The sequence below is a fragment of the Arachis hypogaea genome, chromosome 7, assembly GCF_003086295.3.
Source record: "Arachis hypogaea cultivar Tifrunner chromosome 7, arahy.Tifrunner.gnm2.J5K5, whole genome shotgun sequence".
Classification (NCBI taxonomy): Eukaryota; Viridiplantae; Streptophyta; class Magnoliopsida; order Fabales; family Fabaceae; genus Arachis; species Arachis hypogaea.
Genome location: NC_092042.1, coordinates 49,671,878 through 49,696,673, shown reverse-complemented (window position 1 = coordinate 49,696,673; position 24,796 = coordinate 49,671,878). Strand labels below are relative to the sequence as shown.

General features: G+C 41.6%; 2 non-coding genes across 2 annotated transcripts; both read left to right on the top strand.

Annotated features, from left to right (window-relative positions):
- The first annotated feature begins 13,056 nt into the window (after positions 1 to 13,056).
- Positions 13,057 to 13,164, top strand: LOC112704553 (small nucleolar RNA R71). The gene has a single exon (XR_003155173.1). It is a non-coding gene; the product is annotated as a small nucleolar RNA R71 (small nucleolar RNA).
- Positions 13,165 to 22,701: 9,537 nt separating this feature from the next.
- On the top strand, positions 22,702 to 22,809 carry LOC112704441 (small nucleolar RNA R71). Its single transcript, XR_003155066.1, has one exon. It is a non-coding gene; the product is annotated as a small nucleolar RNA R71 (small nucleolar RNA).
- The last annotated feature ends 1,987 nt before the right edge of the window (positions 22,810 to 24,796 follow it).

The window sequence follows — 24,796 nt, the reverse complement described above, 5'->3', positions numbered from 1 at the left end:
TGAATCCTTTGGAGGGTTGTCCTTCTCTAGAACATCAACGGGGCCCTTAGCCTTCTTCAGGAACGGCTTGGCCGTTAGTTCTTGGTGCGCCCTATTGGAAGCTGGCTTCTTCGGAGCTTTTCCTTTGTTCCTTTTTATTACCATCCTGTGATAACATAGAAGGGGGATAATATCAAACCCAAAGAAGCGTAATTGAATATGATGATGCAAATGAAGAGTTATGCCATAAGAAAATGGGTATCTTTATTACATCACAGCTGCAACATGTAACTAAGATAACATGTGATGAGCAAGGGTAGTTTAAGCATGCAAGTAATAAGAATGAGATGCATACACCCTCAAATATCTAAAACGGGAAGCAAGTTAAGAAAAGTGAGTGGATGGATTGGAGAATGTGGGGATGTACGCAAAAGTGATTAGTTGAGAGGCAATGTAGTCAAAATGAGCTCAAAACTCAAGTATGCCTTTCGTCGAACACTTGGCGTGCACCCTTTTTATAGTATGTGATTGGGTGAAGGTGAAAGCAATGTAGCATTCCACAATCCATTATCAATGACTACAGTGCACAGTGATTGTAAGAAAAAAAACAAGCAACACATCTCATTTACCAATGCAAGAGAAGTCGAGACCCATATGCCAATGAAGAGTTAAATTGAAAAAGAGGGAAAGAAAAACAAAAACACCCTAAAGAAGTAACTAAAAAGGGGGAGGAGAAAAGGAAAGAAGCTACCTAGAAGAAAATGAAACTAAATGATTAAGAATCAAAAGAGATAGGCGGAGTAAGAGGGTAGCTTAGTATAGTACCTTGAGAGATGGAAGAGGATATGGAAGAAGAAGTTGGAGAGTGGAGTGATGGAGGGTGGAGGGGTGATGTGGGGCCACCGGAGGTAGGTGGTGGGAGGTGGTTGACTGGAAGAAGAGATGGTAGTAAGTGGATGGGTAGTAGAGAGAATGAGAAGAAGAGGGAAAGGAGAAGAAGAATGAAGGGGGCAAGTAAGCTCCCTCGTAAGTTGGCGTCGATCACCCGCGCGTCCGCGCATGGTGCGCGCTCGCGCAAGGGAGCGAGGTGGAGTGGGGGCGCGTGTGCGTACGCTGCGCGCACGCGCCCATGCACTTGGGCTGGCAGCACAGGGGTGGCATAGAGGTAGCACAACTCTCTAGACGAGGTATCAGAAGTTGGCTGCAGGGCTATTGGCGCGCGCGCGCACGGTGTGCGTACGCGTCAATGTGGTTATGCCCCAGGCATGAGATGGGCCTGGGGTGGGCCTAACTCTCTGTGGAGTGGCCTAGAGGAGGGTGCAGCACAGGGGACGCGTACGCGGCTAAGGCGCGCGCGCGCACCTCGTGTGGCTAGTGTATGGACGCGTGCGCGCTAGGTGCGCGCACACGGCAGAAGTACTGGGCCGGTGGCTTGGTGCGGGCTCGAGAGTGGCTTAACTCTCTGGAATATGTACCAGGAGTGCAACAAGGTGATCGACGCGGACGCGCACAGTACGCTGGCGCGTCGATCTGCAGATTTCACCCAAGCGCGCGTACGCGCCATGTGCGCGCACGCGCGAGTGGCCTATGCTTTAGGCATGGTGCTGGCATGGTGTGGGTGTAACTCTCGGGTAGATATATGGAGGGGTGTTTTTCGCAACCCACGCGTCCGCGCACAGTGCGCGTCCGCGTGGGTGGTCGTCAAATGCCTCAAGGGCGCGCACGCGCCAGGTGCGCGCACGCGCAGAAGGGTGCCTTTTCAAAATTTTGCATGATTTTGCACCACTTATGACATTCCAACCCCCCAAACAGCCACTTCAGCACTATAGCAGGGCGTTTTAACTTGATAAACTACCAATGAACTCAACAAATGAAGCAGAATTAGGATTGAAATCTAACTATCAAACATGAAGTCAAGTGTTAAGCTAGTGTCAATCAAAGAATGATGGAATGGCTATGTACAAAGGAACATTTTACCATGGTGGGGTGTCTCCCACCTAGCACTTTTGTTTACCGTCCTTAAGTTGGACTTTCAATAGCTCAAAGTTCTTGTTCAAGAGGTGCATCCCTCAAGAGGAATACTTCAAATTCCTTGGAGTTCTTTCTTTGCTCACCATGGTACAATTTGAGACGGTGCCCGTTTACCTTGAAAATGTCCGGACTCGATGGGTGGCGCAAGTGGTAGACCCCATAAGGTTCTACTTTCTCCACTTGGTAGGGTCCATCCCACCTTGATCTAAGCTTTCCGGGTAGTAATCTCAACCTTGAGTTGTAGAGAAGGACTAGTTCACCGGGTCGGAATTCTCTTCTCCTAATGTTCTTGTCATGGATGGCTTTCATCTTTTCCTTGTAAAGTCTAGAGTTGTCATAAGCTTCTAATCTCAAGCATTCCAATTCTGCTAATTGAAGCTTTCTCTCTACTCCGGCTCCACCCAAGCTCATATTACATTCTTTTACAGCCCAATAAGCTTTGTGTTCAATTTCTACCGGTAAGTGGCATGCTTTACCATATACAAGCCTAAAGGGGCTCATGCCAATGGGTGTCTTGTAAGCCGTTCGATAGGCCCAAAGTGCATCGGAGAGTTTAGTGCTCCAATCCTTCCTATTCGGCTTCACAATCCTTTCCAACACATGCTTGATTTCCCGGTTAGAAACTTCGGCTTGGCCATTTGTCTGAGGGTGGTAAGCCGTGGCGACTTTGTGTATGATGCCGTACTTTCTCATGAGGCCGTCCATTTTTTTGTTGCAAAAGTGGGATCCTTGGTCACTTATGATTGCTCTTGGGGAGCCAAAGCGACAAATGATATTGTTCCTCACAAAAGAATAAACAACATGAGCGTCATCCGTTCGGGTGGGGATTGCCTCCACCCATTTCGACACATAATCGACGGCTAACAAGATGTAGAGAAAGCCATTGGAATTTGGAAATGGTCCCATGAAGTCGATTCCCTAAACGTCAAAGATTTCACAAAAAAGCATATTTTGTTGGGGAATTTTGTCCTTCTTAGAAATATTTCCAAACCGAATGCATTGGGGACAAGATTTGCAATAGAGGGAAGCATCTTTGAGAAGAGTTGGCCACCAAAATCCACAATCAAGGACCTTTCTTGCCGTTCTTTGGGGGCCATAGTGGCCACCTCCTTCGGAAGCATGGCAAGCGTCCAAGATTGCTTGGAATTCGGTTTGAGGTATGCACCGTCGCACTATTTGGTCCACTCCACACCTCCACAAATAGGGATCGTCCCAAACATAGTATTTGGATTCACTTTTCAGCTTATCCTTTTTGTGTTTGTTGAGATTGGGAGGGAAAGTGCGTGAAACCAAATAGTTTGCTATTGGGGCATACCAAGGAACTACTTCTGAGATTGCGTGCAAAGCGTCTAAAGGAAAGGAGTCATTGATAGGAGTGGTGTCGCCTTTTGTGTGTTCGAGGCGACTTAAATGGTCCGCCTCTAGGTTTTGGGAACCACTCCTATCCTTGATCTCCAAGTCAAATTCTTGTAACAAAAGCACCCAACGAATTAATCTCGGTTTTGATTCCTTTTTGGCCAACAAGTACTTTAGTGCCGCGTGATCCGAGTACACTACAACCTTGGAACCAAGAAGATAGGCTCAGAACTTGTCCACAGCAAAAACAATAGCTAGGAGTTCCTTTTCGGTAGTAGTGTAGTTGGATTGGGCTCCGTCTAGTGTTTTGGAAGCATAAGCTATGACATATGGAATCTTACCTTCGCGTTGTGCTAACGCGGCTCCTATCGCATAATTTGAGGCATCGCACATGATTTCGAATGGTTGAGTCCAATTCGGTCCTCGCACACTAGGGGCTTGTGTCAATGCTACTTTAAGTTTGTCATATGCTTCCATACATTCTTTGCTTAACTCAAATTCAGTGTCCTTTTGTAGTAGTCGAGAGAGAGGTAAGGCTACCTTGCTAAAGTCTTTGATGAATCTCCGGTAAAATCCTGCATGTCCAAGAAAAGAGCGGACTTCCCTCTCGGAGGAGGGGTAAGGTAAACTAGATATGACATTTATTTTTGCCGGATCTACAGAGATGCCTTTTTTTGAGACTATGTGTCCCAAAACAATGCCTTGTTTGACCATGAAATGACATTTTTCAAAATTTAAGACAAGGTTTGTTTTAGTGCATCTCTCTAGGACTTTTTCAAGGTTACCTAAGCAATGCTCAAATGAATCACCGTACACACTAAAGTCGTCCATGAAAACTTCCATAGATTGCTCTAGAAAGTCCGCAAATAAACTCATCATGCATCTTTGAAACGTTGCCGGTGCATTGCATAGGCCAAACGGCATACGCTTGTAAGCATACGTTCCAAAGGGGCAAGTAAATGTGGTTTTTTCTTGGTCCTCTAGAGCAATGTGAATTTGGAAGTATCCGGAATAACCATCAAGAAAACAATAATATGATTTACCGGCTAGTCGATCAAGCATTTGATCAATAAACGGTAGTGGGAAGTGATCTTTTCTTGTGGCCGCATTCAACCTTCAGTAGTCTATGCATACTTTCCAAGAATTCTGCACTCTTGTCGCTATAAGTTCACCACTTTCGTTTTTGATTGTTGTCACCCCGGACTTCTTTGGCACTACTTGGACCGGGCTTACCCACTCGCTATCCGAGATAGGATAGATGATGTCCGCTTCAAGTAGCTTGGTGACTTCTTTTTTCACAACCTCAAGAATGGTTGGATTAAGTCTCCTTTGAGGTTGTCGGACCGGTCTTGCTCCTTCTTCAAGAAATATGCGATGCTCGCATACTTGGGGGCTTATTCCCACTAGATCCGCCAAACTCCACCCAATTGCCCTTTTGTTTTTCCTCAATACATCTAGCAATTTTTCTTCTTGTTGAGGAGTTAACTCTTTTGCAATTATCACGGGGAGCTTTTGGGCTTCATCAAGGTATGAATACCTTAAGTGGGGTGGTAGTGGCTTCAATTCCATCTTTTTGTCATTCTTTGAAGTTTGAGTTTCTGGGTGATTTGTATGGTGTGTGGTATTTAGTTCGCTGGGACCTTCATTTGCTTCTTCAATCATGTACTTCTCATCTAATTTTGCAAGATGCACTTCGGCAACCATGTTATCAATTGGGTCACACCGAAATAGAGAGTGATTCTCCGGTGGATGCTTCATTGCTTCTTCTAGGCTAAAACTTACAATTCTCCCATCTATTTCAAATGAGTAGGTCCCCGAGTAGGCATCTAGCTTAAATCTAGAAGTTCTCAAAAATGGTCTTCCAAGTAGGATAGATGATGCTCTCTCGGTTTCGCTTGATGGCATTTCAAGGACATAGAAGTCAATCGGAAACACCAACCCTTTTATATTCACCAATACATCTTCCGCAACACCCGTCACGGTTATTATGCTTTTATCCGCTAGGACAAATCTTGCCGTCGACCTTTTTAGTGGTGGCAACTTCAATATCCAGTAGACGGAGAGCGGCATGATGCTAACATATGCTCCGAGGTCGCACATACAATCTATAAATTGAACTCCATTAACGGTGCAAGTGACCATACATGGGCCCGGATCATCACACTTCTCGGGTAATGCTCCCATTCAAGCGGAAATAGAACTCCCCAATGGGATGGTTTCCAATTCAAGAATTCTATCCTTGTTCATGCATGGATCTTTGAGGAATTTTGCATATCTTGGAACTTGATGGATAGCATCAAAGAGGGGGATGGTTACCTCGACTTTCTTGAACATTTCTACCATTTTGGGGTCGAGTTCTATGCGCTTTCTAGCTTTCTTTGCAAGTGATGGGAATGGGAGTGGTTGAGCAATTTCTTCTTCCAAGGTTCTCTTGGCCTTGGGGGTCTCCTTTGTTGGTTGAGCTTCATCCTCAATTATAGATTGTGGTGTCTCCTCTTCCACTACCTCTTCTATATCTATTCTCTCTTCCTCTTGGGCGGTTGTGATAGGATTTGAGTCCTTTGCTTCCTTCTCTTTTAATTGTGTTCCGGATCTAAGGGTGATGGCATTGATGCCCCCCTTTGGATTTGGTTGGGGTTGAGAGGGGATGACACTTTGGATTGGGGGTTGAGGAGTGGGGTTTGATGGTGTATCCATGCGTGCGAGAAGAGCTTGTAGTGTAGAGGTGAGGCCGGTGAGGCCGGAAGCAAGTGTGTTTTGTAGTTCCTTTTGGCCTTGGATAATGGTCCGGAGTGTTTCGTCTTGGTTGGAGGGGGTGGTTGCATATGTGAGTTGAGGAGCTTGTGATTGGTTGGGTGGTGGTCTTTGATGTGGTGGTTGGTATGTTTGGTAGTTTCTTTGTGGGTTTTGTTGGTTGTATGGTTGATTTTGTTGGTTGTATGGTGGCCGGTTTTGTGAGAAATTTTGTGAGTTGTTGTTCCATCTTTGACCTCCTCCGTTGTTGTTGTTGTCCCTATTTCCTTGTTGGTGATTGTCTCTCCAATTTTGATTGTGGTATCCATTCCCTTGGTTGTAGCCTCCTCCTTGATAAGGGTTCCCTTGGTTAGGATTACCGCCTTGGTAGTACCCTTGATTGGGGCGGTCATAGAAATTATGGGTAGCCGCGAAGGTGTTATCTTCTTGAAGGCTTGGGCACTCATCCGTGTAGTGGGAGTAGCAAGAACAAATGCCACATACTTTTTGAGGAACCAATTGTTGGTTGTGTTGTTGAGGTGGTGGAGGGTGTTGTTGGTATGATTGAGGTGGTTGTGGTTGTTGTTGGTTCAATTGAAGTTGCCTTAAGATGGATATCATCTCGTTCAAGGATTGAGTTAGAGCGGTGGTTTCACTACTTGTTGATACCTCATTCACGGTCCTAGGGCGGTTGATTCTTCATCTCATATGTTGATTGGATTCGGCTAAGTCAATGATAAGTTGCCATGCCTCCTCCGCTGTTTTATATTTGGACAAAGAACCATTGCTAGAGGTGTCCAAGAGAGTTCTATCTTGTTCTCGCATCCCTTGACATATGTATCCAAGCAATACTTGAGTATCAAGCATGTGATTAGGGCATGCGTCTAGTAGCTTACGAAACCGTTCCCAATACTCGTATAGCGGTTCCGTTTCACCTTGCACAATACAAGACATTTCCTTCCTTAGCCTATCCATCTTTTCCGGGGGCAAGAATTTATCCAAGAATCCTCTTCTAAGTAAGTCCCAATCGGAGGTGACTTCACTAGATAGAGTGTAGAACCATTCTTTAGCCTTGTCCTCAAGAGAGAAAGGGAAAGCAAACAACCATATAGCAACTTCATCGGATCCTTCCCGTCTAGTGGTTGAGCATATACGATGAAAGTCCTTGAAATGTCGAATAGGGTCTTGTGCAGGAAGCCCATGAAACTTAGGTAGGAGGTTGATCAAAGCGGTCTTCAATTCAAAGTTTGCATTCAAGTTAGGATGAGTTACATGAAGGGGTTGAAGGACATAATCCGGTGCACCCGCTTCCTTAATAGTAACCCTCCTCGGAGCATCCATGGTGTTAGTACCTAAAATGAAAGAAAAATTGTTAGTGATATTGATGGAAGTATGACTAATGCCTTCTTTGTGTGACGGTTCAATGTTCACTTTTAGTGAGGTGGTTGAGGTGGTAAAGACCTCTTCACCTTTCCCAAACTTTAGCCGCCTCCGAGCTTGTATAATATGAAACAAAGTTCGTTCTATTTCCGGATCAAGAGGGACTAAGCTCAGATTTGGTTGTGAACGCGTCATGCAATGAAGGGGAAGTGAGATTCATGGTAACGATGAGGGGTTAGTCACTTGAACAAATTACAATGAAATGCAACTATGTACATATATACACATTCAATCCAAACAATAACATGGCACACTAAGCAAATCCCCGGCAACGGCGCCATTTTGATAAACGAAATTTAGCATGCCGATTTAGAATTCAAAGATGAATATGATCGTGATTATAGTCTAATCGACACTTAAATTTCGTACCAAACAATCCTACAATCTATATCCGAGAGTACTAGTCTCCCGAGTCGTCCTCCCTTGGAATTGCCAAAGTGTGCATCTTATTGATTAGAAAGCCTTGTTAGGATTCTTTGAAAGTTTTAGCAAAGTAGTAGGAAATAAACAATCAATCATTAAAAGACTTGGCTTAGGGTTGACATTAGAATTTATATCCTTATAGTTCTTTTAATGATGATAAAAATTAGGCCTTGCCTCATTTAGTTATCCTCTAGGTATAGAGGAAAGTCAAACGAAAATAATCAACTTGAGTCACAAGTCCTAGCTTCACCTCATGGGAATCTAGCTTTAGTGCACTCCAAGTCAATTGGCAATCCCTAATTCCAAATCAACAATTGACACAACTATTCAACTTCTTCTAATGGCCCAACCCTATGCCAAGTGAGAAATTTCTACTCCATAACTAGTGTTGACATTTTATCAAACATTTGATGAGCAAGAAAGAAAGTCATAGTAAAATGAGAAGAAAAGTAGAATTAAAAGTATTGCAACACAAGGAACTAACAACAAGTATCAAAAAGCAACAATGAGGATCAAATTCTCAAAGTATTGATGAAATCCAAAACCACAAAATTGAATTCTAGATCTAAGAGAATTTAGCAATTACAACTACTACTTGAAATTGGAGAAGAAAATCTATGACATGAACAAAATAAAGTGAGAATTGCAATGGATCTCACCAAAGAGTAATTGAAACTTCAGAAATTGGATGAAGAAGAACCCTAGTGAAAGCTTGAGATCTCTCTCTCCTCCTCCAAGAGTGTAACTAACTATCCCCCAAAATATCTAAAATCTAGAAAAATGAACTAAGAGTCCTTAACCCTTGCTCCTTTGGTCCTCTTAAGCTTTTCCCGCCAAGGCATTCCCTAAAAATGGGATTCCCAACTAACTCCACGCCTAAGTCACGTGGCTCCTTAAAAAAATCATATTCGAACATCGGCGCGCACTCGCAAAGTACGCGCACGCCACCGAGACATCTTGTACTGTGTGCGGAGGCGTGATGTACGCGTGCGCGCCGATGAAAATCATGGCTTAGCCGCTACGCAAGCCGGCTCATGGCTTCGACCTCTAGTTGCTCTATCCACGCGGACGCGTCAAGTGCACGCACGCGCCCATGCTGAGGTTTCCAAGGCTTAATTCTCGTGCTCCCTTCCTTTGCACCCGTCCTCCTTCTCTCTTCCGGTCCATCCCTGCCCTATATTCTGAAACCACTTAACACACAAGTCACGGCATCGAATGGCATCAGGAGAAGATTAGAAATGTATCTATTTTAGTGCAAAATAAGCATGTTTTCATCCATGGGGCAAAACTAGGAAAGGAACACAAAATCTTGTATTTTCATATAGAAAGTGTGTGGAATCATTGATAAAACCCCTGAAATCAACACAAGATAAACCCTCAAAATGGGGTTTATCATCCACCTTAGTGATGGCGGCTTGTTCTTCCTCTTGAAGATCTTATGGAGTGCTTGAGCTCCTCAATGTCTCATCCTTGCCTTTGTTGCTCCTCTCTCATGATTCTTTGATCTTCTCTAATTTCATGGAGGAGGATGGAATGTTCTTGGTGCTCCACCCTTAGTTGTCCCATGTTGGAACTCAATTCTCCTAGGGAGGTGTTGATTTGCTCCCAATAGTTTTGTGGAGGAAAGTGCATCCCTTGAGGCATCTCAGGGATTTCATGATGAGTGGGATCTCTTGTTTGCTCCATCCTTTTCTTAGTGATGGGCTTGTCCTCATCAATGAGGATGTCTCCCTCTATGTCAACTCCAACTGAATAACAGAGGTGACAAATGAGATGAGGAAAGGCTAACCTTGCCAAGGTAGAGGACTTGTCCGCCACCTTATAAAGTTCTTGGGCTATAACCTCATGAACTTCTACTTCTTCTCCAATCATGATGCTATGAATCATGATGGCCCAGTCTATAGTAACTTCGGACCGGTTGCTAGTGGGAATGATTGAGCGTTGGATAAACTCCAACCATCCCCTAGCCACGGGCTTGAGGTCATGCCTTCTTAGTTGAACCGGCTTCCATCTTGAATCTCTCTTCCATTGAGCGCCGTCTTCACAAATGTCTATAAGGACTTGGTCCAACCTTTGATCAAAGTTGACCCTTCTAGTGTAAGGGTGTTCATCTCCTAGCATCATGGGCAAGTTGAATGCCAACCTTACATTTTCCGGACTAAAATCTAGGTATTTCCCCCGAACCATTGTAAGCCAATTCTTTGGGTCCAGGTTCACACTTTGATCATGGTTCTTGGTGATCCATGCATTGGCATAGAACTCTTGAACTATTAAGATTCCGACTTGTTGAATGGGGTTGGTAAGAACTTCCCAACCTCTTCTTCGGATCTCATGTCAGATCTCGGATATTCACTCTTTTTGAGTTTGAAAGGGACCTCGGGGATCACCTTCTTCATGGCCACAACTTCATAGAAGTGGTCTTGATGCACCCTTGAGATGAATCTCTCCATCTCCCATGACTCGGAGGTGGAAGCTTTTGCCTTCCCTTTCCTCTTTCTAGAGGATTCTCCGGCCTTGGATGCCATAAATGGTTATGGAAAAACAAAAAGCAATGCTTTTACCACACCAAACTTAAAAGGTTTGCTCGTCCTCAAGCAAAAGAAGAAAGAAGAGAGTAGAAGAAGAAGAAATAGAGGAGATGGAGATGGCTTTGTGGTTTGGCCAAAGGGAGAGAAGTAGTGTTTAGGTTGTGTGAAAAGGAGGTGGTAAAGATGGGTTTATATAGGAGTGGAGAGAGTGGTAAGGTTCGGCTATGTGAGGGTGGGTTTGGGAGGGAAAGTGGTTTGAATTTGAATGGTGAGGTTGGTGGAGTTTTATGAAGAATGGATGTGAGTGGTGAAGAGAAAGATGGGATTTAATAGGTGAGGGGGTTTTGGGGAAGAGGTGTTGAGGTGATTGGTGAATGGGTGAAGAAGAAGAGAGAGGGTGGTGGGGTAGGAGGGATCCTGTGGGGTCCACAGATCCTGAGGTGTCAAGGAAAATTCATCCCTGCACCAAGTGGCGAGCAAAAATGCTCTCTATGCCAATTCTGGCATTAAACGCCGGGCTGGTGCCCATTTCTGGCATTTAACGCCAGCTTGTTGCCCTTTCCTGGTGTTTAACGCCAGTCTGGTGCCCCTTTCTGGTGTTAAACGCCCAGAATGGTGCCAGACTGGGCATTAAACGCCCATTTGCTGCCCTTACTGGCGTTTAAACGCCAGCAAGGTCTTCCTCCAGGGTGTGCTGTTTTTCTTTCTATTTTTCATTCTGTTTTTGCTTTTTCAACTGATTTTGTGACTTCTCATGATCATCAACCTACAGAAAACATAAAATAACAAAGGAAAATAGATAAATATAACATTGGGTTGCCTCCCAACAAGCGCTTCTTTAATGTCAGTAGCTTGACAGTGGGCTCTCATGGAGCCTCACAGATACTCAGAGCAATGTTGGAACCTCCCAACACCAAACTTAGAGTTTGAATGTGGGGGTTCAACACCAAACTTAGAATTTGGTTGTGGCCTCCCAACACCAAACTTAGAGTTTGACTGTGGGGGCTCTGTTTGACTCTGTTTTGAGAGAAGCTCTTCATGCTTCCTCTCCATGGTGACAGAGGGATATCCTTGAGCCTTAAACACAAAGGATTCTTCATTCACTTGAATGATCAATTCTCCTCTGTCCACATCAATCACAGCCTTTGCTGTGGCTAGAAAGGGTCTGCCAAGGATGATGGATTCATCCATGCACTTCCCAGTTTCTAGGACTATGAAATCAGTAGGGATGTAATGGTCTTCAATCTTTACCAGAACATCCTCTACAAGCCCATAAGCTTGTTTTCTTGAATTGTCTGCCATCTCTAGTGAGATTCTTGCAGCTTGTACCTCAAAGATCCCAAGCTTCTCCATTACAGAGAGAGGCATGAAGTTTATACTTGACCCTAGGTCACACAGAGCCTTCTTGAAGGTCATGGTGCCTATGGCACAAGGTATTGAGAACTTCCCAGGATCTTGTCTCTTTTGAGGTAATTTCTGCCTAGACAAGTCATCCAATTCTTTGGTGAGCAAAGGGGGTTCATCCTCCCAAGTCTCATTACCAAATAACTTGTCATTTAGCTTCATGATTGCTCCAAGGTATTTAGCAACTTGCTCTTCAGTGACATACTCATCCTCTTCAGAGGAAGAATACTCATCAGAGCTCATGAATGGCAGAAGTAAATCCAATGGAATCTCTATGGTCTCTGTGTGAGCCTCAGATTCCCATTGTTCCTCATTAGGGAACTCATTGGAGGCCAGTGGACGTCCATTGAGGTCTTCCTCAGTGGCGATCTCTGCCTCTTCCTCCTCTCCAAGTTCGGCCATGTGGGGCATGTTAATGGCCTTGCATTCTCCTTTTGGATTCTCTTCTGTATTGCTTGGAAGAGTACTATGAGGGAGTTCAGTAATTTTCTTGCTCAGCTGTCCCACTCGTGCCTCCAAGTTTCTAATGGAGGACCTTGTTTCAGTCATGAGACTTTGAGTGGTTTTGATTAGATCATAGACCATGGTTGCTAAGTCAGAGTGGCTCTGCTTAGAATTCTCTGTCTGTTGCTAAGAAGATGATGGAAAAGGCTTGCCATTGCTAAACCTGTTTCTTCCACCATTATTGTTGTTGAAACCTTGTTAAGGTCTCTGTTGATCCTTCCATGAGAGGTTTGGATGATTCCTCCATGAAGGATTATAGGTGTTTCCATAGGATTCTCCCATGTAATTCACCTCTTCTATTGAAGGATTCTCAGGATCATAAGCTTCTTCTTCAGATGAAGCGTCCTTAGTACTGCCTAGTGCAGCTTGCATTCCAGACAGACTTTGAGAAATTATATTGACTTGTTGAGTCAATATTTTGTTCTGAGCCAATATGGCATTCAGAGTATCAATCTCAAGAATTCCTTTCTTCTGATTTGTCCCATTGTTCACAGGATTCCTTGTACATGAATTGGTTATTTGCAACTATTTCAATTAGTTCTTGAGCTTCTGCAGGCGTCTTCTTCAGATGAATAGATCCTCCAGCAGAACTATCCAAAGACATCTTGGACAGTTCAGACAGACCATCATAGAAGATACCTATGATGCTCCATTCAGAAAGCATGTCAAAAGGGCACTTTCTGATCAATTGTTTGTATCTTTCCCAAGCTTCATAGAGGGATTCACCTTCCTTCTGTCTGAAGGTTTGGACTTTCACTCTAAGCTTACTCAATTTTTGAGGTGGAAAGAACTTTTCCAAGAAGGCATTGACTAGCTTTTCCCAAGAGTTCAGGCTTTCTTTAGGTTGTGAGTCCAACCATATCCTAGCTCTGTCTCTTACAGCAAAAGGGAATAGCATAAGTCTGTAGACCTCAGGGTCAACCCCATTAGTCTTGACAGTGTCACAGATTTTCAAGAACTCAGCTAAAAACTGATGAGGATCTTCCAATGGAAGTCCATGGAACTTTCAATTCTGTTGCATTAGAGAAACTAATTGAGGCTTAAGCTCAAAGTTGTTTGCTCCAATGGCAGGGATAGAGATGCTTCTCCCATAGAAGTCGGGAGTAGGTGCGGTAAAGTCACCCAGCACCTTCCTTGCATTGTTGGCATTGTTGTTATTTTCGGCTGCCATGGGTTCTTCTTGTTTGAAGATTTCTGTTAGGTCCTCTACAGAGAGTTGTGCCTTAGCTTCTCTTAGCTTTCGCTTCAAGGTCCTTTCGGGTTCAGGATCAGCCTCAACAAGAATGCTTTTGTCTTTGCTCCTGCTCATATGAAAGAGAAAAAAACAAGAAAATATGGAATCCTCTATGTCACAGTATAGAGATTCCTTGTGGTGTCAGAGGAAAAGAAAAATGGAAGGAAGAGGTAGAAAATTTGAACTTATCAAGGAAGGATGGAGTTCGAATTGTGCATTGAGGAGTAGTGTTAGTCAATAAATAGAAGGATGTGAGAAGAGGGGAAGAAATTTTCGAAAATTAAGTAAAAGATTTTAAAATCATTTTGAAAAACACTAATTGATTTTCGAAAACTAAGAGTGGAAAAGAAATCAAGTGATTTTTGAAAAAGATTTTGAAATTAGAAAGTAAAAAGATATGATTGAAAACTATTTTGAAAAAGATGTGATTAAAAAGATATGATTTAAAAGTTATGGTTTTTAAAAAGATGTGATTGAGAAGATATGATTTGAAAAACAATTTAAAAAGATTTGATTTTGAAAATTAATGACTTGGCTAACAAGAAAAGATATGATTCAAACATTAAATCTTTCTCAACAGAAAAGGCAATATACTTGAATTGTTGAATCAAATCATTAATTGTTAGCAAGTATTTTTGAAAATGGAAAGAAATTGATTTTGAAAACATATGATTGAAAAGATTTGATTTTGAAAAATTTTGAAAACCTGAAAAAAATTCGAATTAAATACAGAATCTTCCCTCTTGTGCCATCCTGGCGTTAAACGCCCAGAATGGTATCCATTCTGGCGTTTAACGCCCAAAACACTACCCTTTTGGGGTTAAACGCCAGTTTTCCTTCTTCACTAGGCGTTTTGAACGCCCAGACTTTTTCTGTGTAATTCCTCTGCTGTATGTTCTGAATCTTCAATTCTCTGTATTTTTGACTTGAAAAGACACAAATTAAAAATTTTTTTGGATTTTTAATAATGAGGAATAATCAAAATGTAACTAAAATCAAATAACAATGCATGCAAGACACCAAACTTAGCAGTTTGTATACCATTGACACTAACAAAATGAGAATGCATATGAAAAACAACAAAACACTCAAGACAAGAGAATTTAAAGATCAGAACAAGGAAATCATCAAGAACAACTTGAAGATTAATGAAGACACATGCATGAATGCAAGAAGAATAGAAACATGCAATTGACACCAAACTTAAAATGAGACACTAGACTCAACAAGAAACATAAAATATTTTTTTATTTTTATGCTTTTGTAATTTTTTTGGATTTTTCGAAAATTAAGTGGAAAATAAAATGAAGATATCAAAATTCTTAATGAGAATTCCAGGAATCATGCAATGTTAGTCTAAAGCTTCAGTCTAAAGGAATTAGACATGGCTAGCCAAGCTTCAGCAGGACATTGCATTCAAGAGCTAAATTGATGAGAATCAATTAGCGTTGGTGATGATAAGAACATCACCTTGAAACACTAGAATTCATTCTTAAGAACTCTGAAGAAAAATACCTAATCTAAGCAACAAGATGAACCGTCAGTTGTCCAAACTCAACAAACTCCAGCAACGGCACCAAAAACATGGTGCACGAAATTGTGATCATCAATAGCGCCATCAACATGGTACGCTCAATTGCAATCTCAACTCTTTATCACAACTTCGCACAACTAACCAGCAAGTGCACTGGGTCGTCCAAGTAATAAACCTTACGCGAGTAAGGGTCGATCCCACGGAGATTGTTGGTATGAAGCAAGCTATGGTCACCTTGTAAATCTTAGTCAGGCAGATTCAAATGGTTATGGATGATATACGAATAAAGCATAAAGATAGAGATACTTATGTAATTCATTGGTGAGAACTTCAGATAAGCGTATGGAGATGCTTTGTCCCTTCCGTCTCTCTGCTTTCCTACTGTCTTCATCCAATCCTTCTTACTCCTTTCCATGGCAAGCTATATGTTGGGCATCACCGTTGTCAGTGGCTACAATCCCGTCCTCTCAGTGAAAATGTTCAACGCACCCTGTCACGGCACGGCTAATCATCTGTCGGTTCTCAATCAGGTTGGAATAGAATCCATTGATTCTTTTGCGTCTGTCACTAACGCCCAGCCTTCAGGAGTTTGAAGCTCGTCACAGTCATTCAATCATTGAATCCTACTCAGAATACCACAGACAAGGTTTAGAACTTCCAGATTCTCTTGAATGCCGCCATCAATTCTAGCTTATACCACGAAGATTCCGATTAAGGGATCCAAGAGATAAACATTCAAGCCTTGTTTGCTTGTAGAACAGAAGTGGTTGTCAGGCACTCGTTCATAAGTGAGAATGATGATGAGTGTCACATAATCATCACATTCATCATGTTCTTGGGTGCAAATGAATATCTTAGAACAAGAATAAGTTGAATTGAATAGAAGAACAATAGTAATTGCATTAATACTCGAGGTACAGCAGAGCTCCACACCTTAATCTATGGTGTGTAGAAACTCCACCGTTGAAAATACATAAGTGATAATAGTGATCATTAGCTTTGTCCCCAGTGAGGGAACCAGAAGAACCAAGATTTGATCTAAGAACTAGACATCCAAAGATGAAAATGCAATAGCAAAAGGTCCTATTTGTAGAGAACTAGTAGCCTAGGGTTTACAGAAATGAGTAAATTACATAAAAATCCACTTCCGGGCCCACATAGTGTGTGCTTGGGCTGAGCATTGAAGCTTTCATCTGTAGAGACTTTTCTTGGAGTTAAACGCCAGCTTTTGTGCCAGTTTGGGCCTTTAACTCCCATTCTTGTGCCAGTTCTGGCGTTTAACGCCGGGCAGTTTTGATCTGATTTGGAACGCCAGTTTGGGCCATCAAATCTCGGGCAAAGTATGGACTATTATACATTGCTGGAAAGCCCAGGATGTCTACTTTCCAACGCCGTTGAGAACGCGCCAATTGGGCTTCTATAGCTCCAGAAAAGCCACTTCGAGTGCAGGGAGGTCAGAATCCAACAGCATCTACAGGCCTTTTCAGCCTCTGAATCAGATTTTTGCTCAGGTCCCTCAATTTCAGCCAGAAAATACCTGAAATCACAAAAAAATACACAAACTCCTAGTAAAGTCCAGAAAAGTGAATTTTAACTAAAAGCTAATAAAAATATAATAAAAACTAACTAAAACATACTAAAAACATACTAAAAACAATGCCAAAAAGCGTATAAATTATCCGCTCATCACTACCCATGTGATTTTAGCTTATACCACGAAGACTCTGATAGCACGGAATGGAAGCTCTGTTGTCAGGAGAGGCAACCATGCGTCATGAACTAGGAGGCCAAGAGATACACTCTCAAGCTCTCGCAGATAGAATGGAGGTGGTTGTCAGTCACGCGTTCATAAGGGAGGATAATGATGAGTGTCACAGATCATCACATCCACTAGGTTAAAGTACGAGTGGATATCTTAGAACAAGAATAAGCTTGAATTGAATAGAAAACAGTAGTAATTGCATTGATTCATGAGGAACAGCAGAGCTCCACACCTTAATCTATGGTGTGTAGAAACTCCACCGTTGAAAATACATAAGAACAAGGTCTAGGCATGGTCGAATGGCCAGCCTCCCAAAAGTGATCAAAAGATTAAAAGATGATCAAAAGAATGAAAATACAATAGTAAAAGGTCCTATTTATAGAGAACTGGTAACCTAGGGTTTACCGAAATAAGTAAATGGTGCAGAAATCCACTTCCGGGGCCCACTTGGTGTGTGCTTTGGCTGAGCATTGAAGCTTTCACGTGCATAGGCTTCTCTTGGAGTTAAACACCAGTTCTGGTGCCAGTTTGGGTGTTTAACTCCAGCTTTTATGCCAGTTTGGGCGTTTTACGCCAGAATTTTTATGCTGAATTGGAATGCCAGTTTGGGCCATCAAATATGGAGCAAAGTATGGACTATATACATTGCTGGAAAGCCCAAGATATCTACTTTCTAGCACAATTGAGAGTGCGCCAATTGGGCTTCTTTAGCTCCAGAAAATCCACTTCGAGTGTAGGGAGGTCAGACTCCAACAGCATCTGCAGTCCTTTTTCAGCCTTTGAATCAGATTTTTGCTCAGGTCCCTCAATTTCAGCCAGAAAATACTTGAAATCACAGAAAAATACACAAACTCATAGTAAAGCCCAAAATTGTGATTTTTGCATAAAACATAATAATTATATGCTAAAAACTAACTAAATCATACTAAAAACTACCTAAAAACAATGCCAAAAAGCATATAAATTATCCGCTCATCACAATACCAAACTTAAATTGTTGCTTGTCCCAAGCAAATGAAAAGAAAATAGAATAAAAAAAAGAGAATATACAATGAATTCCAAAATATCAATGAAACTTAGTCCCAATTAGATGAGCGGGGCTAGTAGCTTTTTGCTTCTGAACAGTTTTGGCATCTCACTTTATCCTTTGAAATTCAGAATGATTGCCATCTTTAGGAACTCAGAATTTTAGATAGTGTTATTGATTCTCCTAGGTCAGTGCGTTGATTCTTGAACACAGCTACTTTATGAGTCTTGGCCGTGACCCTAAGCACTTTGTTTTCCAGTATTACCACCGGATACATAAATGCCACAGACACATAAATGAGTGAACCTTTTTAGATTGTGACTCAGCTTTGCTAAAGTCTCCAGTTAGAGGTGTCCAGAGTTCTTAAGCTCACTCTTTCTGCTTTGGACCACGACTTTAACCACTCAGTCTCAAGTTCTTCACTTGGACCTTCATGCCACAAGCACATGGTTAGGGATAGCTTGGTTTAGCCGCTTAGGCCAGGATTTTATTCCTTTGGGCCCTCCTATCCATTTGATGCTCAAAGCCTTGGATCCTCTTTACCCTTGCCTTTTGGTTTAAAGGGCTATTTGGCTTTTTCTGCTTGCTTTTTCTTTTTCTTTCTTTCTCTCTTTTATTTTTTTGCTACCTTTTTTTTTTCTTTTTCACTGCATTTTCTTGCTTCAAGAATCAATTTCATGATTTTTCAGATTATCAATAACATTTCTCTTTGTTCATCATTCTTTCAAGAGCCAACAATTTTAACATTCATAAACTTCACTATAAAAAATATGCACTATTCAAGCATTCATTCAGAAAACAAAAGGTATTGCCACCACATCAAAATAATTAAACTAATTTCAAGATAAAATTTGAAATCCAAGTACTTCTTGTTCTTTTGTAATTAGGCACATTTTTCTTTTAAGAGAGGTGAAGGATTCATGGAATTATTCATAGCTTTAAGGCATAGACACTAGACACTAATGATCATGTAATGAAGACACAAACATGGATAACAAATAAAGCATAAAAATAAAAAAACAGAAAGATAAGAACAAGGAATTCAAAGAACAGGTCCACCTTAGTGATGGCGGCTAGTTCTTCCTCTTGAAGATCCAATGGAACGTCTGAGCTCCTCTATGTCTCTTCCTTGCCTTTGTTGCTCTTCCCTCATAGCTATTTGATGCTCTCTAATTTCATGGAGAATAATGGAGTGCTCTTGGTGCTCCATCCTTAGTTGCTCTCAAATCTCCCAAAGAGGTGTTGAGTTGCTCGCAATAGTTGTGTGGAGGAAATTGCATCCCTTGAGGCATCTCAAGGATTTCTTAATGAGGGACTTCCTCATGCTCTTGTTGAGGTCCATGAGTGGGCTCTCTTATTTGCTCCATCCTCTTTTTAGTGATGGGCTTGTCCTCTTCAATGAGAATGTCTTTCTCTATGACAATTCCAGCTAAATTGCATAGGTGACAGATGAGATAAGGGAAGGCTAACCTTGCTAAAGTGGAAGGTTTGTCAGAAACCTTGTATAGTTCTAGAGGTATAATCTCATGAACTTCCACTTTCTCTCTAATCATGATGCTATGGATCATGATAGCCCGATCTACAGTCACTTCAGATCGGTTGCTAGTAGGAATGATGGAGCGTTGGATGAACTCTAGCCATCCTCTAGCCACGGGCTTAAGGTCATACATTCTCAATTGAACCGGCTTGCCTTTGGAGTCTCTTTTCCACTGAGCTCCTTCTACACATATGTCCATAAGGACTTGGTCCAACCTTTGATCAAAGTTGACCCTTCTAGTGTAGGGGCGTGCATCTCCTTGCACCATAGGCAAGTTGAATGCCAACCTTACATTTTCCAGACTGAAATCTAAGTATTTTCCCCGAACCATTGTAAGCCAATTCTTTGGGTTCGGGTTCACACTTTGATCATGGTTCTTGGTGATCCATACATTAGCGTAGAACTCTTGAACCATTAAGATTTTTCGACTTGTTGAATGGGGTTGGTGAGAACTTCCCAACCTCTTCTTCGGATCTCATGTCGGATCTCCGGATACTCATTCTTCTTAAGCATGAAAGAAACCTCAGGGATTACTTTCTTCTTGGCCACAACTTCATAGAAGTGGTCTTGATAGACCTTTGAGATGAATCTCTCCATCTCCCATGACTCGGAGGTGGAAGCTTTTGCCTTCCCTTTCCTCTTTCTAGAGGTTTCTCCGGCCTTAGGTGCCATAAATGGTTATGGAAAAACAAAAAGCAAACGCTTTTTCCACACCAAACTTAAAATGTTTGCTCGTCCTCGAGCAAAAGAAGAAAGAAGGGAGGAGAAGAAGAAGAAAATGGAGGAGATGGAGTGGTGTGAGTGGTTCGGCCAAGGGGGGAAAGAAGTATTTATGATGTGCGAAAATGAAGGAGGGATGAGGGGTTTATATAGAGGTAGAGAGAGGGGTAGGGTTCGTGTATTAGGGTTGGGTTTGGGAGGAAAAGTTTTTGAATTTGAAAGGTGGGTTAGGTGGGGTTTTGGGGAAGAGTGGGTGGATGTGAGTGGTGAAGGGGTGATGGGGAAGAGAGATAGAGGTGATTGGTGAGGGGTATTTGGGAAAGGGTGGTATGGAGAGGTGTGAAGAAGAGAGAGAGTATCCTGTGGGGTCTACAGATTCTGAGGTGTCAAGGATTTCTCATCTCTGTACCATTTTGGCGTGTAAACTCCCTCCTAGTGCCAATCCTGGGATTAAACGCTAGGTTGCTGCCCATTTTTGGTGTTTAACGTTAGCTTTTCTTCCCTTTCTGGCGTTGAACACCAACTTGGTGCCCTTTTCTGGCGTTAAACGCCAGTCTGGTGCCCTTTTCTGGTGTTAAACGCCCAGAATGGTGCCAGACTGGGCGTTTAACGCCCATTCTGCTACCCTTACTAGCGTTTAAACGCGAGTAAGCTCCTCCTCCAGGGTGTGCTATTTTTAATGTTGTTTTTGAGTTTTGCTTTGATTTTGTGGTTGTTTTTGTGACTCCACATGATCATCAACCTAAAGAAAACATAAAATAACAATGGAAATTTGACATAGATAAATAAAAATTGGGTTACCTCCCAAGAAGTGCTTCTTTAATGTCAATAGCTTGACAGTGAGCTCTCATGGAGCTTCACAGATGTTCAGAGCATGGTTGGGGCCTCCCAACACGAAACTTAGAGTTCAAATGTAGGGGTTTTGTTTGACTCTGTATTGAGAGAAGCTTTTCATGCTTCTTCTCCATGTGTGCAGAGGGAGATCTATGAGCCTTAAAGAAAAGGTAGTCCTCATTCACTTGAAGGACCAACTCTCTTCTGTCAACATCAATCACAGCTTTTGCTGTGGCTAGGAAGGGTCTGCCAAGGATGATAGATTTGTCCTTATTCTTCCCAGTGTCCAGGATTATGAAGTCAGTAGGGATGTAAAGGCCTTCAACCTTCACTAAGACATCCTCTACAAGTCCATAAGTCTGTTTCCTTGAATTGTCTGCCATCTCCAGTGAGATTCTCGTAGCTTGTACCTTAAAGATCTGTAGTTTCTCCATTACAGAGAGTGGCATGAGTTTTACAGTTGACCCCAGGTCACGCAGAGCCTTCTCAAAGGTCATGGTGCCAATGGTGCAAAGTATTAAGAACCTTCTAGGGTCCGATTTCTTTTGAGGTATCTTTAGCTGAGCCAAGGCATTTAGTTCTTTAATGAGAAATGGAGGTTCATTCTCCCAAGTCTCATTACCAAATAATTTGACATTCAGCTTCATGATTGCTCCTAGATACTGAGCAAGTTGCTCTTCAGTAGTAACTTCATCCTCTTCAGAAGAAGAATATTCTTCAGAGCTCATGAATGGCAGAAGTAGGTTCAATGAAATCTCTATGGTCTCTATATGAGCCTCAGATTCCCTTGGTTCCTCAAAGGGGAACTCCTTTTCGTTCAGAGGACATCTCATGAGGTTTTTTTCACTGGGAATCACGTCCTCCTCACTCTCTCCAGGTTCGGCCATGTTGGTCATGGTTATGGCCTTGCACTCTCTCTTGGGATTCTCTTCTGTATTGCTTGGGAGAGTACTAGGAGGAGTGTCAATAAACTTCTTACTCAGCTGACCCACTTGTGCTTCCAAATTTCTAATGGAGGATCTTGTTTCATTCATGAAACTTAGTGTGGTCTTAGATAGATCAGAGACTATGGTTACTAAGCCAGAACGATTATGCTCAGAGTCCTTTGTCTATTGCTAAGAAGATGATGGGAAAGGTTTGCTATTGCCAAACCTATTTTTCCCACCATTATTGTTGTTGAAGCCTTGTTGAGGCTTCTGTTGATCCTTCCATGAGAAATTTGGGTGATTTCTCCATGAAGAATTGTAGGTCTTTCCATAGGGTTCTCCCATGTAATTCACCTCTTCCATTGCAGGATTCTCAGGGTCATAAGCTTCTCCTTCAGAGGAGGCTTCTTTAGCACTGCCAGATGCAGCTTGCAATCTAGTCAGATTCTGAGAAATCATATTGACTTGCTGAGTCAATATTTTGTTCTGAGCCAATATGGCATTTAGAGTATCAATCTCAAGAACTCCCTTCTTCTGAATTGTCCCATGGTTCACAAGATTTCTTTCAGAAGTGTACATCAACTGGTTATTTGCAACCATTTCAATGAGTTCTTGAGCTTCTGCAGGCATTTTCTTCAGATGAATAGATCCACCTGCAAAATGGTCTAATGACATCTTGGATAACTCAGATAGACCATCATAGAAGATACCTATGATGCTCCATTCTGAAAGCATGTCAGAAGGACACCTTCTGATCAATTGCTTGTATCTTTCCCAAGCTTCATAGAGGAATTCACCTTCCTTCTGTTTGAAGGTTTGAACTTCCACTCTAAGCTTACTCATCTTTTGAGGTGGAAAGAATTTAGCTAAAAAGGAATTGACCAGCTTTTCCCAAGAGTTCAGGCTATCTCTAGGTTGAGAATTCAACCATATACTAGCTCTGTCTCTTACAGCAAAAAGGGAAAAGCATAAGTCTGTAGATCTCGGGATCAACTCCATTGGTCTTAACAGTGTCACAGATTTGCAAAAATTTAGCCAAGAACTGATGAGCATCTTCCAATGGAAGTCCATGAAACTTGCAATTCTGTTGCATCAGAGAAACTAATTGAGGCTTAAATGTTTGCTCCAATGGCAGGAATAGAGATGCTTTTCCCATAGAAGTCGGGAGTAGGTGCAGTAAAGTTACCAAGCACCTTCCTTGCATTGTTGGCATTGTTGTTATTTTCGGCTGCCATGTCTTCTTCTTTTTCAAAGATTTCTGCCAGGTCCTCTCCAGAGAGTTGTGCTTTAGCTTCTCTTAGCTTCTTCTTCAAAGTCCTTTCAGATTTAGGATCAGCTTCAACAAGAATACCTTTATCTTTGTTCCTACTCATATGAAAGAGAAGAAAACAAAGAAAGTTTGGAATCCTCTATGTCATAGTATAGAGATTCCTTGATGTGTCAGAGGAAAAGAAGAATAGAAGGATGAGGTAGAAAATTTGAACTTATTAAGAGGGAGAGAGTCTGAATTGCTAATAGAGGAGAAGTGTTAGTCTTTAAATAGAAAGAGATGAGAGAGGGAGTTTTCAAAATTTTAAAAAGATTTTTGAAAAAGTGGTTAGTGATTTTCGAAAAAGATAAGAAATAATGATTTTTGAAAAGATAAAAGGTTAGAAAAAGATTTTGAAATTAAAATAAAAGAGATATGATTGAAAAAGATTTGATTTTAAAAAGATATTATTGAAAAGATATGATTGAAGAAAATTTGATTTTTAAAAAGATATGATTGAAAAGATATGGTTGAAAAAGATTTGATTTTTAAAATTGATGACTTGACTAAAAATAAATTAAAAGATATGACTCTAAAATTCAAATATTGAACCTTTCTTAACAAGAAAGTAACAAACTTGAAATTTTTGAATCACAACATTAATTGTTAGCAAGGATTTTTAAAAGAAAAATGAAAAAGATTTGATTTTGAAAAAGATATAATTGATATGAGAAGATATGAAAAAGATAAGATTTTGAAAAAGTCAGTTTTAAAACTTGAAATATTGAAAAAGATATGATTTGAAAACAAAATTTCCTCCTTGGTGCTATCCTGGCGTTAAACGCCCAGAATGGTATCCATTCTGGCGTTTAACGCCCACTTGGCTACCTCCTTGGGCGTTAAACGCCCAGCTAGGTACTGATAAACCCCATTTGTAGGGTTTATCTTGTGCTTGATTTAAAGAATTTTATAACCTTTTACCCACATTTATCCGTTGAAATAGCATGGTTTTATAACTTCTCCTTTAATTGTGCTTAAGAGTGAAAACATGCTTTTTAGGTCTTAAAATAGCTAAATTTAATTCACCTTGATTCCATTAGATGCCTTGTTATGTTTGTTAAGTGATTTTTGATTTAGGAGGCAAAGATTGGATTAAGGGAATAAAGGAAAAGCATGTAAAAATGGAGAACTCATGAAGAAATGAAGGAATCGCAAAAGGTGTCAAGCCGACCTCTTCGCACTTAATCGGCCATAACTTGAGCTACAAAGGTTCAAATGATGCGGTTTCAGTTGGGTTGAAAAGCTAACATCTGGGGCTTCGAAATGATATAAGATTTGCCATGGTTGCTACACGTATGATGACACGCACGCGCACTGTATTCGCACGCGTCATTGCTGCCATATAGTCCACTTAAAGCAATACGTGGCCAGCGAATTCTAAAGCCTTGTGGGCCTAATCCAACTAATTTCTGAAGCTATTTAAGCCAAGGATTGAAGGGGAATCAACATACTTTTACATGTTAGTTACCATTAGTTTAGTTTTAGCTTAGTTTAGTAGTTAGAGTTAGTTTCTAG